Raw genomic sequence first — 13,512 nt, 5'->3', positions numbered from 1 at the left:
TGATGCTCATACTTCACCTGCTGACAATTTATGCACCGAGCGACATACTTCACTATGTCTTTCTTCATCCGCATCTACCAATAGTGCTGCCTCAAATCCTGATACATCTTCGTGGCACCTGGGTGAATGGAGTACTGCGAACTGTGAGCCTCCTGGAGAATCAACTCACGCAAACCATCTAAATTAGGCACACATATCCTGCCCTGCATCCGTAATGCACCGTCATCTCCAACAGTGACTTCCTTGGCATCACTGTGCTGAACCGTATCCTTAAGGACTAGCAGATGGGGGTCATCATATTGACGTTCCCTGATACGATCGTAAAGAGAAGACTAAGAAACCACACAAGCCAAAACTCGGCTTGACTTGAAAATATCCAATCTGACAAACTGGTTGGCCAAGGACTGAACATCCAAGGCTAAAGGCCTCTCTGCTACTGGTAGATATGCTAAACTGCCCAAACTCTCCACCTTGCGACTCAAGGCATCGGCCAACACATTGGCCTTCCCGAGATGATAGAGAATGGTGATGTCATAATCCTTAAGCAGCTCTAACCATTTCCGCTGCCGCAAGTTAAGATCCTTTTGTTTAAACAGATGCTGTAGACTCCGGTGATCAGTGAAAACCTCACAAGGAACACCATACAAATTGTGCTGCCAGATCTTCAAGGCATACACAATAGCTGCTAACTCAAGGTCGTGGACAAGATAGTTCTTCTCATGCACCTTCAACTGTCTGTACGCGTAGAAAATCACCCTACCGTCCTGCATCAACACCGCGCCGAGACCAATGCGTGACGCATCACAATACACCGTATAGGACCCTGATCCAATAGGCAACACTAACACTGGGGTTGTAGTCAAAGCAGTCTTGAGCTTTTGAAAGCTCTCTTCATAATCTTCGGTCCACCTGAACGAAGCACCCTTCTAGGTCAATTTGGTCATAGGTGATGCAATAGACGAGAAACCCTCTACAAATCGACGGTAATACCCCACCAAGCCAAGAAAGCTCCGGATCTCCGTAGCTGAGGATGGTCTGGGCCAACTCTACACTGCTTCAATCTTCTTCGAGTCTACCTTGATCCCCTCATTCGATACTACGTGACCCAAAAATGCCACAGAATCTTACCATAATTCACACTTCAAAACGTTTACATACAACTTCTTTTCTCTCAAGGTCTAAAGCACAGTCCTCAGGTGCTGCTCATGATCCTCCCGACTCTGGGAGTACACCAGAATATCATCAATAAACACAATGACGAAAGAGTCAAGATAGGGCTGAAATACACTGTTTATCAAGTGCATGAATACTGCTAGGGCATTGGTCAGTCCAAAAGACATCATAAGGAACTCGTAATGACCATACCGAGTCTTGAGAGCAGTCTTCGGGATATCTGACTCCCGAATCTTCAACTGATGATAGCCTAAGTGCAAGTCGATCTTAGAGAACACTCTGGCACTCTGAAGCTGATCAAATAGGTCATTAATACGTGGCAATGGATACCTGTTCTTCACCGTAACCTTGTTCAATCGGCAATAATCTATACATATTCACATAGAACCATCCTTCTTCTTCACAAACAAGATAGGAGCACCCCAAGGAGATACACTGGGTCGAATGAAGCCCTTATCGAGCAACTCTTGCAACTGTTCCTTTAACTCTTTCAACTCTGCTGGGGCCATCCGATAAGGTGAAATAGAAATTAGTTGAGTGACCAGTAACAAATCAATGCTGAAGTCATTATACCTGTCGGGCGGCATGCCCGAAAGATCTGTCGGAAATACGTTTGCAAAATCCCTCACTACCGGAACTGACTCGACGGTAGGAGTATCAACACTAACATCTCTCACATAGGCCAGATACGCATCATACCCCTTATCAACCATTCGCTGAGCTTTAAGAAACGAAACAACCCTGCTAGGAATATGATCCAAGGTACCTCTCCACTCTAGCCGCGGTAGACCTGGCATATCCAACGTCATCATCTTGGAATGACAATAAAGGATAGCGTGATAGGGCAAAAACCAGTCCATGCCCAAAATAACATCAAAATCCACCATATTGAGCAATAATAAATCGGCTCTGGTCTCAAAACTACTAAGAATAATCAAACACGACCGATACACACAATCAACAACAATGGAATCACCAACGAGTGTAGATACATAAATAGGTGAACTCAGAGAATCATGAGATACACCCAAACACGAAGCGAAATAAGATGACACATAGGAATAAGTGGAGCCTGGATCAAATAAGACTGATGCATCTTTATGACAGACCGAAACAGTACCTGTGATAACAGAATCTGATGCAACTACCTCTGTCCTAGTAGGAAGGGCGTAATATCTGGCCTGACATCCCTCTCTAAGGCGACCTCTACCTGTCCGACCTCCACCCCTAGCTGGTGGTGCAGGTGGAGTGGTAGCTGGTGCTGTAATCATAGTCTGAGGAACCGGTGGACCACGCGGTGCCTGAGAAATATGTGGAGGTGCACTCCTCCTGAATCTGGGGCAATCCCTCACCAAATGACGAGTGTCGCCACACTCAAAATAAGCTATCGGAGTACGTGGCTGCTGTGACTGGCTCGGGCCTGATCGACTGGACTGACCACTAGAAGCACCCCGTATAGGAGGCACACTAGACACTGGAGGTGCATAATAAGGATCCTGGGGCCTAGTAGTGGCCAGAGCACCACTGGCAACTTGGAGTGCTAAATGAATAGGGCGACCCATATAACCCCTGCCATGACAAGTTGCCGCTGGGGCACGAGTACCACTGTAAGTGCTAGACTCTCGAGACCTCTTTGCCTCCCTCTCATCTCCATCCCGAGTCAACATACCCTCCGACCTCCTATCAATCCCTACTACCTGCTAGTACGTAATATACATCTCCAACTCTCGGGCCATGCTCAATCTGATACTGGGTTGAGCCCCTCAATGAATGAACGAACCCGCTCTCGAACAGTAGCAACCAATACTGGTGCATGCTTGGCCAAATCACTGAATCAGAACGTATACTCTGATACGGTTATAGCACCGTGGCGCAACTGCTCAAACTCTGCATGCCAAGCATCTCTGAGACTCTGGGGAACATACTCCCTCAAGAACATATTTGAGAACTGAGTCCAAGTGAGGGAAGCTACCTCTGTCGGACTATCCAACTCGTATACGCGCCACCACTGATAGGCCGCTCCTCTAAGATGAAATGTAGTGAAAGAAACCCCACTAGTCTCCGCAACACCCAGATATGGTAGCACTCCTCAAGAAAACCCTAGGCATCCTCTGACGCCAAGCCACTGAAAGTAGGTGGGTTATACTTCTTGTACCTCTCGAGCCTGAGTTGTCCTGCCTTAGAAGTTGCTGCTCTAACCTCGGGATGAACTGGAGCTACCAGCTCTATCGATATGATATCTGGATCCTGGTCTACCTGAACCCACTGCTCTGGGTTACTGACGATGGGAGTCTATGCTCCTCCCCCGACATGAGATGTGGTTGGAGCAAGAGGTATCAATTCTACCTGAGCCAAGGTGCTGAACATGCTTAGAAACTGGGCTAGAGTCTCCTGGAGAGCTGGTGTAGTAACATGCATCTCAGGTGCCTGCCCTCCAACTAGAGCTACTAGTGCCTCCTTTGTGGTAGATCGTGAGGGTGCTTTGGCTGCCCCACGTGGACGTCCTCGGCGTCTACCCTGGCCCTGGCCTCTCGCAGCTCTAGTAGGGGTGCGGGTGTCTGGTCGTCCGATCCAGCTGTACGTGTCCTCACCATCTGTGAGAGAATAGAAAGACAGAAGCTTAGAGTCCGAAGTCAAAAATCTCGCACGATAAGGAATCAAAGAAAGTGAAACTTTTCCTAACAGTTCCATAGCCTCCCGAAGATAAGTACAGACATCTCCGTATCGATCCGCGAGACTCTACTAAATCTGCTTGTGACTCATAACACCTATGAACCTAGAGCTCTGATACCAACTTGTCACGACCCTATTTTCCCCTCCGTAGGACATCATGATGACACCTAGTATCTAAGACTAGGTAAGCCTAACAATTTGTGGAATTAATGAATAATAAACTGAACTCCAATCTCAACACATGATATATACATATAAAACTACCATTCATTAATTACAACTCCCAAAACTCAGTGGAAACAAGTCACAAGCTTCTAAGAGCAAATACTAAGTGTCTCTATACATCAGAGTCTAAAGAAAATAAGGCAAACAACATAGTAAGGATAGAGGTGGACTCCGAGGTCTGCAGATGCTCGTAGATGTACCTTGAAGTCTCCACGTGCGGTCCAACTCATTGGTATCTAGTATGGTGGGAAGAACCTGGACCTGCACAAAAAGATGTGCAGAAGTGTAGTATGAGTACACCACAACGGTACCAGTAAGTGCCAAGCCTAACCTCGGTAGAGTAGTGATGAGGTTAGGTCAGGGCCCTACTGGTTTAAAAGAAAAATAAGGAAGAAGATGTAATAATGTTTTGAAATGACTGATAATTTAAACAATAAGAAGTCTTAGAAAATATTAGCACAGTAAATAGAGGTAAACAACAGGGGAACTCCCGAGGTACTGCCTCATAGTTCCAAAGTAAATATGCAAGACGGGGGGATCTCCTGAGTAAACGCCTCGTAGTCCCAAAGTAAATATGCAGTACCTGGGGATCTCTAGAGTAAACGCCTCGTAGTCCTACAGTCAATATGCAGTATAGGGAGATCTCCCGAGTAAATACCTCGTAGTCCCAAAGTAAATATGCAGTACATGTGAATCTACCGAGGAATCGCCTCGTAGTCCCAAAGTAAATATACAGTACATGGGGATCTCCCGAGGAACCGCCTCGTAGTCCCAAAGTAAATATGAACCGCCTCGTAGTCCCAAAGTAAATATGCAGTATAGTGGGATCTCCCGAGGAACCGCCTCGTAGTCCCAAAGTAAATATGCAGTACATGGAGATCTCCTGAGGAACCGCCTCGTAGTCCCAAAGTAAATATGCAGCATGTAATCGAAGGAAACACGAATTTACAACAAGAATCTTACAGTTAAAGATTTAGTTCAAATCAAGGAAAGCAAGTAATTCAACTAAGCATGTTACACAAATTGCAAGTAAGAGTTAAGGCATGTAGACATGCGATACTAGGCTAAACATGATCACTACATATGCTAAGGCAACTCAGTAAATGAATTTTAAAAGAAGAACACTTAGTTAAGGAATTCAAAAGATGACAAATCAGCAAGAATCGAATTTTCCATAATCAGCCTGTGTACGCACTCGTCACCTCGCGTACACGACGCTCACATATCACAAATTGTTACAACAGTACCAAATCCTAAGGGGATTTCCCTCACATAAGGTTAGAAAAGCCACTTACCTCAAATTTCGCTCAATCAATCGATAAGGATGCCTTTCACTCAATTTTTCGACTCTGAATGGACCAAATCTAGCCAAAAACAATTACATAACATAAATACAACTAAGAGAAACTAATTTAAATAATAAATCTATGACTTTAGCAAAGAATCAAAAATCGCCCCAAAAAGTTGACCCGGGCCCACGTCTCGGAATCGGATAAAAGTCACAAAATACGAACACCCAATTGATATCGAGTTCACCCATATAAAAATTATCAAAATCCGACATCAACTCGACCCTCTAAATCCTAAAATCAAACTCTCAAATCCGTGGCCTCAAACTCCCAAATTCCACCTTAAATATACACTAACTAGGTGGGAAAGTAAATGGAGAAACAAGATTATTGATCAAAAATAAACACAAGGGACTTACTTCAAGAAATCTCTTGACAATTCTCTCAAGAAATCTCCATACCCAAGCTCAAAATGTTTGAAATGAAACCAAAATCGCTAACCCTTGTATTTAACTTTCTGCCTTGCATTCTCGCTTCTGTGGTCAAATTAGTCGCTTCTGCGGCACCACTATTGCGGTTCGGCCCTCGATTTTGCGGAGGCCAATAATCTGCCCAACTTCATAACCCCGCTTCTACGGGCGTGCTTCTGTGCAACAAAACCCGTTTCTGCGGACCAACCTCAAACTCCAGCGTCCGCTTCTGCGACCCTCCAAGCGCAAGTGCGAGTCCGCACTTGCGGAACACCCTCCGTATATGAGCTCCACAACCCCCAGTCCAAACCTTCGCATCTGCTCAACATGGCCCGCACCTGCGAGCTCGCACCTGCGATCAAAGCTCCGCAGGTGCGGTTACACCAGCAAAGTCCTGCTTCAGCCATGCACCAAGTCCCCTTTTGGATCCGTTAGCAATCCGGAATCCACCCGAGGCTCCCGCGACCTTAACCAAGCATACCAACAAGTCCTAAAACATAATACTAACTTAGTCGAGCCTTTAAATCACATCAAACAATGCTAAAAACACAAAACGCGTATCGATTCAAGCCTAATGAACTTTAAAACTTCAAACTTCTACATCCGATGCCGAAACCTATCAAATCAAGTCCGATTGGCCTCAAATTTTGCACACAAGTCATAATTGACATTACGGACCTACTCCAACTTTCGGAATCAGAATACGACCTCAATATCAAAAAGTTCACTCCCGGTCAAACTTCCCAAAAATCATCCTATTTCCAACTTTCGCCAATTAACGCTAAAATGACCTACGAACCTCCCATTTAACATCTGAACACGCTCCTAAGACCAAAATCACCATACAGAACTATAGGAACCGTCATAACTCCATTCAGAGTCGTCTTCACATAGTTTGAACTACAATCAATTCCTATAACTTAAACTTCTATTTTAGGGACTATGTGTTCCAATTCACTCCGAAACCAAAGAAAAATCCTCCCGACAAGCCATAAAACCCAAAGATGAAATAAAGGAAGAAATACTTAGGGGTTCGGGGCTAATTCTCTCAAAACGACTGGCCAAGTCATTACAAATAGGTTTTAGGAATTAGTATTTTGAGTTTAATTACATGTTGACTTGTAACAATTTTCATAATTCCAAGGTCCAAAGAAAAATTTAATGCATTATTATTTTTAAACTTAATATAAATATATTTTTCACATGTAAAATTTATTCGGTTCGATTCGGTATTTGTTTGGTTTATTTTCATAAAATAAAAAACATACTTTATTTTCATAAAATAAAAAACATACTCTAATTATCGGTGCAATTATAGATTTATATAAAAACCTACGGTTTATTTAAAAAAAACCTAAAAATCGGTTCGGTGCGGTACGGTTCTGTCGGTTTAGTCGGTTTTTGAATATCCATTGACACCCCTAATTGCAATGGAGGAATTATCTGTTAGCGGGACAATAAAAAACATATATTTGCATATTAGAAAAATTGTGTTCCAGATCATCATTTCTGTATTTTAAAAATCTCTTTGGCAACTAGAGGAAATAATCTCTTATGACCAAGTACAAATTGAATAGAAGAAAATGACACTGTAAATTATTATTTTTATTTTTGTATTTTATATTACTGATTTCCTATATTATTTTTTACCGATCTCACAGGAGAGGGTCTTTTGCATCTATACTCGGTTTTGGGATCACAATTGAACCTATACCCACTTTACTTAAAAATTTGCAAGTCTACCCACTTTACGATCAACTTCAGACTTATCGGGTCTAAAGTTTAAAAAAAGATTAGTGTGATGCGCAATGCACTTAAGGCCAATTAAGTCTAAAGTGTAAAAATTATACTTAAGATTCACTTTAAAGTCAAATAGGTTAGAAGTGCAATAAATATTTTCATGCACTTAAGGTCAGAGAAGTCTGAAGTGAAAAATCGCACTTGAGATGCACTTAAGGCCAATAGGCCTGATGTGCAACCAATGATTTTATGCACTTAAGGCCAATAAGTCTGAAGTGAAAAACTTGCACTTCAGATGCACTTAAGACCATAGTTTCATGCTCTTAAGGCCAATAAGTCTGAAGTGAAAAAACTGCACTTCAGATGCACTTAAGGCAAGTAGGTCTGAAACAATTTGCCTGGAAACAGAAAATTATTCATCGAATTTTAACAATTCAATATACGATTTAACACATAAATCTACTCCAAATGAGCTCAAATTTGAAATATAACCTCCAAATATCATCAAGAACAAAACTCAATCATCAATTTGTCAAAATAACAATAAATCTAATGAACCCATTTTGCAATTAGGAAAAAGAATAAGAAGAACCCCTAAACAATAGTAAACAAATAAAAAGCTATAGCAGCTCACCACTGTAAAACATTATAAACTACCTCAAAATATGTTCACAAACACCATATAAAATAACTGTCACCCGAAGAAGAAGAACAAGGAGAAAAATGCCTGAAGTTATTTAAACTTTGGGTACTACAGCTAACCCTCTCTATAACAGCCTCGTTTGTTTCGACATTTTTTGGCTTTTATAGTGAATGTCTATTATACACCTATAATAACATTTGACGTTTAAATATTTTTTGGCTATTATAGATAAATATTATCCAAAAATTAATTATTTTACCTTTTTAAATGTTATATATAAAAGATAAGAAAAAATTATTCAAATTTAAAATCTCAAAAGATATGCATATTTTACTAGTTAAATATTGAAGAAAGCTAATATATTATTAATAAATTCATAACTAAAATTATAAAGAGTTAAACTCTTAGGCAAATATTTTAAAGTTACCTAAAAAAATAATTTTTTTCAAGATTGATGGAAAAACTTTGTAATTGTAGCTTCTTTCGTAGATTTTATTCTCTTACTAGCGATATAACGCTTGAATTGGCGAAGATTCGTGTCAAAATTTTCAGCAAAAAGGTATCCAATAGCTTTCTCTTAAATACAATCTAAGAGCTTAATAGTTAAACTTTTTATCTAAATATTTTTTGGATTTTGTCCCATGGAAAAGACATCATGTGCAAATCTTATATCTTATGCAAGATAGAATCTTTATTTAAAGGAAAAGATTATGTGCATATTTCTAGAATTATTATTATTAATATTAAAGATTCTATATGGTTATTATACAGGGGTAATTTTACAAAGAGCGTTCTACTATAAATATGGTTATTATTGTTATAGGTAAAAAGTTATTATAGAGAGCTAAAATATAACTAAAACACCGGTTCTGAAGAAACCTGACTTATATAGGGATGCTCTTATAGAGAGGTATGACTGTAGTTACAAAACATTTAAAAAGTAGGTATAAGTTAAATGGGGTTGATGAGTGGTGATTTTACCACTCATCTTAGTTTCTTTTCTTTAGTTTTTGTGACCTTTAATTATAAAATGAGGTGATTTATAGTGTGCATTGCTAGATTTTCAGGTAAATGAAGTCTCGAAGAGAGCTGAGTTCAAATGAAGTGAAATTGTGCAAAAACAGTAAAAGAAGTGAAAATATTTCTAGTGGAATCGCATCTGCGCAGGCAGGTCCGCATCTGTGGTCTCGCATATGTGAGAAAAGGTCCGCATCTGCAGAATGAGACTTGCAGGACAGAAATCGCATATGCGATTGATAAACCGCTTCTGCGGTTGCGCTTCTGCGCTTGAAGACCGCTTCGTGGAACAACCATTTTTCACCAATCATCGCTTCTGCGAGTAGGCATCCGCATCTGCGAGGATTCTTCCGCAGGTGCGGCCAATGGGCTTCAACTCTGGACAGATTTGGTAATTCACATTTTCCCTCTCCCAAACCTACAAATACTAACTTATTGAAAATATATCTTTGGCAGATCTTTTGGCTTATTTTCAGTCTGTTGACTAGAGAACACAAGTTTTGGAGCTATGGTTCTTGCACACACCCTTGGGTCTTGAAGATTTGAAGCTTTTGGTTGAGAATTTCTTACCCATTTATGTTCATTTCTTCATTTCCTTGCTTTGTATTGAATATCTAAGTGTGTAGTATTTTTTTTAACACTTGAATCTTGTTTATGAGAATATTCATATTTAAAGTGTGGATTAAATATCTTGTTGTGATTATATATTAAACAATTTTTATTTATTATGAAGTGAGTTATTGTTTCTTTAATTATTCTTGTTCTTTAATGTTTCCAAAGGGATTAGCTAACCCTAGGACTCGCCCATTCACTTCGAATTAATTTTGGGAAAGATAATTTGGGATTGAGAAAGATTAATTAACAAGAACTTGAGGTGTTAACCCTCACTTTATAGATTCTACCTAGGGATAGGATTGAACTACTTGTAGCCATATTCGGGTGTTTTTAATCTATTAATTATTTTAGGGATAATTCAATTAGGAAGTCTTGTTAGTCTTTGGAAGAAGCTAATATAGAATTATTACCCGAGGCTAATTAATATAAACTCGCTCATATTTGTAAAATCGTGAAATACATTGGATTGTTATTTGAGTGTAATTTCTAATGCATCCATGCTTGTAGCCATTGATCATTTTACTTGCTTTCTAGGTTAGTTTATATTTTTGCAGTTAGTTATAAATATTTTCTCAAAACCATTCTAAGTGTTTGGCTTAGCATAATAAGTGATAATTCTCTTACACGCCTAATCGCCTACATATTATTCTCTATGGGATTCGACTCTGACTCATAGTTGGGTAAATTATATTGCATGCGACCGTGTCCATTTACTTTTTAGTAGTGGATTTGGAAGTCACCAAATTGGCGCCGTTGCCAGGGAACAATTTGGCGTATTTATGTTGTTTGAGAAATAAGCGTACGTACTTTGGTCCAAACTTGTGAATATTTGTGTAATTATTTTTCTTATCTTTTTCTATTTTTCTTGTTGTTTTCTTGATTGTTTCTTATTTATTTTTTTAATTTTGAAAAATGGCATCATGTAATGAAAATTGGTCGGATGGTAGTTATTTATACTTTGATGACCCTTGTCCTTATTGTGGAGGACCACACTCATGGCAAAATTGTTTAAATTCTCCCGGGGGTGGATTGTGCGCACAATCTCAAACCCATGAGTGGAGTATTTGTGATAAGTGTGATAGTCAAAATGGCCATTGGGATAATTATACTTATTTGTCCTTCCCTTCCCCGAACCCCCGATATGATGAGTCTACTTTTTGTGATGACAAGTATAGGGAAATGGAAATGGAAGAAATTGAGTATGGTCAAAATGGAGAGTTCAAGCTCATGATATAATGCCTACTTGAAGGAAGAAACAAAGAGCAAAATGCCTTGGAGGAGCTTTTGGAAAATAGTCTCCAAAATAACTTGGCGCTTGAAATATTGAACTCACAAATGAGAAAAATGCTTGAAGCTTTAGAGGTACAAAAAGCCTCAAAAGTGAATGATAGCCAAGAACCTTCCTTAGAGGTTGAAGCCGAAAATCCTTCTTTGTCACTTGATAAAAATCAAGAAGAACTCTCAAACGCTCAAGATGAGAGGATGATGATCATGTTGGAGGCCATTCTTGAAAATGAGGAGAAGCAAAACTTGGCACTCGAGGACTTAAAACAAGCACTACATCGAAATGATGAGACTATCTGCACTTTGGAAGATCAAATGAAATCATTGATTGAGGCTCATTATGCCTATCAATTTGAGAGTGTGAAAAGTGGTCAAGAAGAGTCCAACTTCTAGGAAGAAAGTGAGCTGTATTTCGAGGAATCAAGAATTGAACATCCGCCAACCGACTCCATGCTTGTTGGTGATGCCAAGAAAAATATAGAATTAGAGTCAACTATTGTAATTGAAAATATGGTTGAAGTTGTCTCTAGTTCGGGGGACCAAGAGGATGTCAAAATCCGGAAAGAATTGATATTTAGAGGCTTGATGTCACATTCCAAGCATTCCTCAACATTGGAGTTGTGTTGTGATATGGAATTGAATTACACGAATCAATGAGGGATTGCAAGGAGGAAAGGCAAAGGCCATACATTTTACAATTTGAAGGCACAAGAAGGCAAAATGACATTGCTCACATGAAAGCCAATAAATGCAAAATGAAGAAATTAAAATTTGGCTTGATCATCTACCCCCCCCCCCCCCGTCGCTTGTGTCACAAGCTTGATTCCAAGTTAGGTGCCCAATTCATATCGTCCAAGTGTCGAAAAAAGTGATAAAGTTGATTCGCGTCATGCCACGACATTAAATGCGGCGCTTGGTGGGAGGCAACCCATCGTCTTCAAAAATTTTAAGTCATTTTTGAAACTTTCTTTTTTAGAATAGCTTAGTACATTAGTTTTGACTAATCTGCCAAGTTTCAATTTTTTTTGGAGTTGATTTGAGGAGTTTGAAGTTTTGGAGTACATAAAAATAGTGGCTTCCCAATCTGTGCATCAATCATCTGATGTAACCGCATATGCGGAACAGTACTCGCATATGCGGCCACACAGAAGCGTGTTTGGAGTTGCAGATGCGGACTTTTCGCATAAGCGGTTCATTAACCGCAGAAGCAGTTCTGCAGAAGCGGGTTAAACCTCGCAGGTGCGACGCGTCAGGTGAGTTTAAAGAAAAAGCCCTATTGTGTCTCTCTTACAGGTAACACTCCAAATTTCCCCAAACTCAAAACTCTCTCTCATCTCTCACACAAATACTGCTCGTGCATTTCCTTGCTCTCACGCACAGGCAATACAGGTATCATCTTCATCTCTCTATTCTACATTTCTCTTCTACTTTTATTTTTTCTTTCTTCTTCATCTCTGATTTTTCATGGCCATATCCCCTAAGTTCCCCATTTCCTTCTGATTATCAAAAAATAGTGGCTACGCAATTTGACTTGTTGGGCCCGTTTGGCTTGATTCTTTGGCCTAATTGTATTGTTTTGAATTGCTTAACATGATTATAATTTCCAACTAACTTGATTTTAATTTTTTAGGTACTTTAAGCTTCAAAAATGGAATAAAACCCAAATGAAAATGCGACGCTTCATCATGAAATTGAGGAAGAAGCTGAGGAGGAACAATTCGACACTGAACAATTCATGTCTGCTGATTGTCATCACCGATATTATGACAAACTTCTTACAAAGAAGGCCATACTTGAAAAGGGAATCTCCGAAGATAAATTGGCCGAGTTACTTCCAGATTTTTATGGCCGTATACAGACCACCGACTGGTCTTGTTTCATGCCTACTCCGTGTAAGGCCAATGAGGAGTGGGTTCGTGAGTTTTATGCAAACCTTATGCGTACAAACAATGAGGTTTGGAACTAAACAGATCAATGATATTCTAGGGCTTCCTGACTATCCACTTGAGCCTGTACGAGAAAAAGATCATTGCTCAAACAAAGATTGGCTAGTTTCTAAATTTTATCCCGCAAGCATGAGAGCAAAGTGGGCCAACAAGAGAAAGGGTTTGAAGTCCATCGACTTCACAGCTGAGGCCAAGATGTGGCTATACATCATCTGCAATAGAGTATCATAGTGTGGAAATATTTCGGATGTTTCATATGGCAGGGCCCTGATGATCGCATGCATACTTGACGGAATTCATGTGAATGTTGGCCATTATATCCTTCAGGAGCTGAAAAAGTATTCGCTAGACGACAGCTCAGGCTTGATGTTCCCTTCACTGATTACAGAGTTGTACCGGCGGGCAGATGTTTAGGTGCGTATCACCGATAGTTGGTT

The sequence above is a fragment of the Nicotiana tabacum genome, chromosome 14, assembly GCF_000715075.1.
Source record: "Nicotiana tabacum cultivar K326 chromosome 14, ASM71507v2, whole genome shotgun sequence".
Classification (NCBI taxonomy): domain Eukaryota; kingdom Viridiplantae; phylum Streptophyta; class Magnoliopsida; order Solanales; family Solanaceae; genus Nicotiana; species Nicotiana tabacum.
This window is presented reverse-complemented; position numbering follows the sequence as displayed.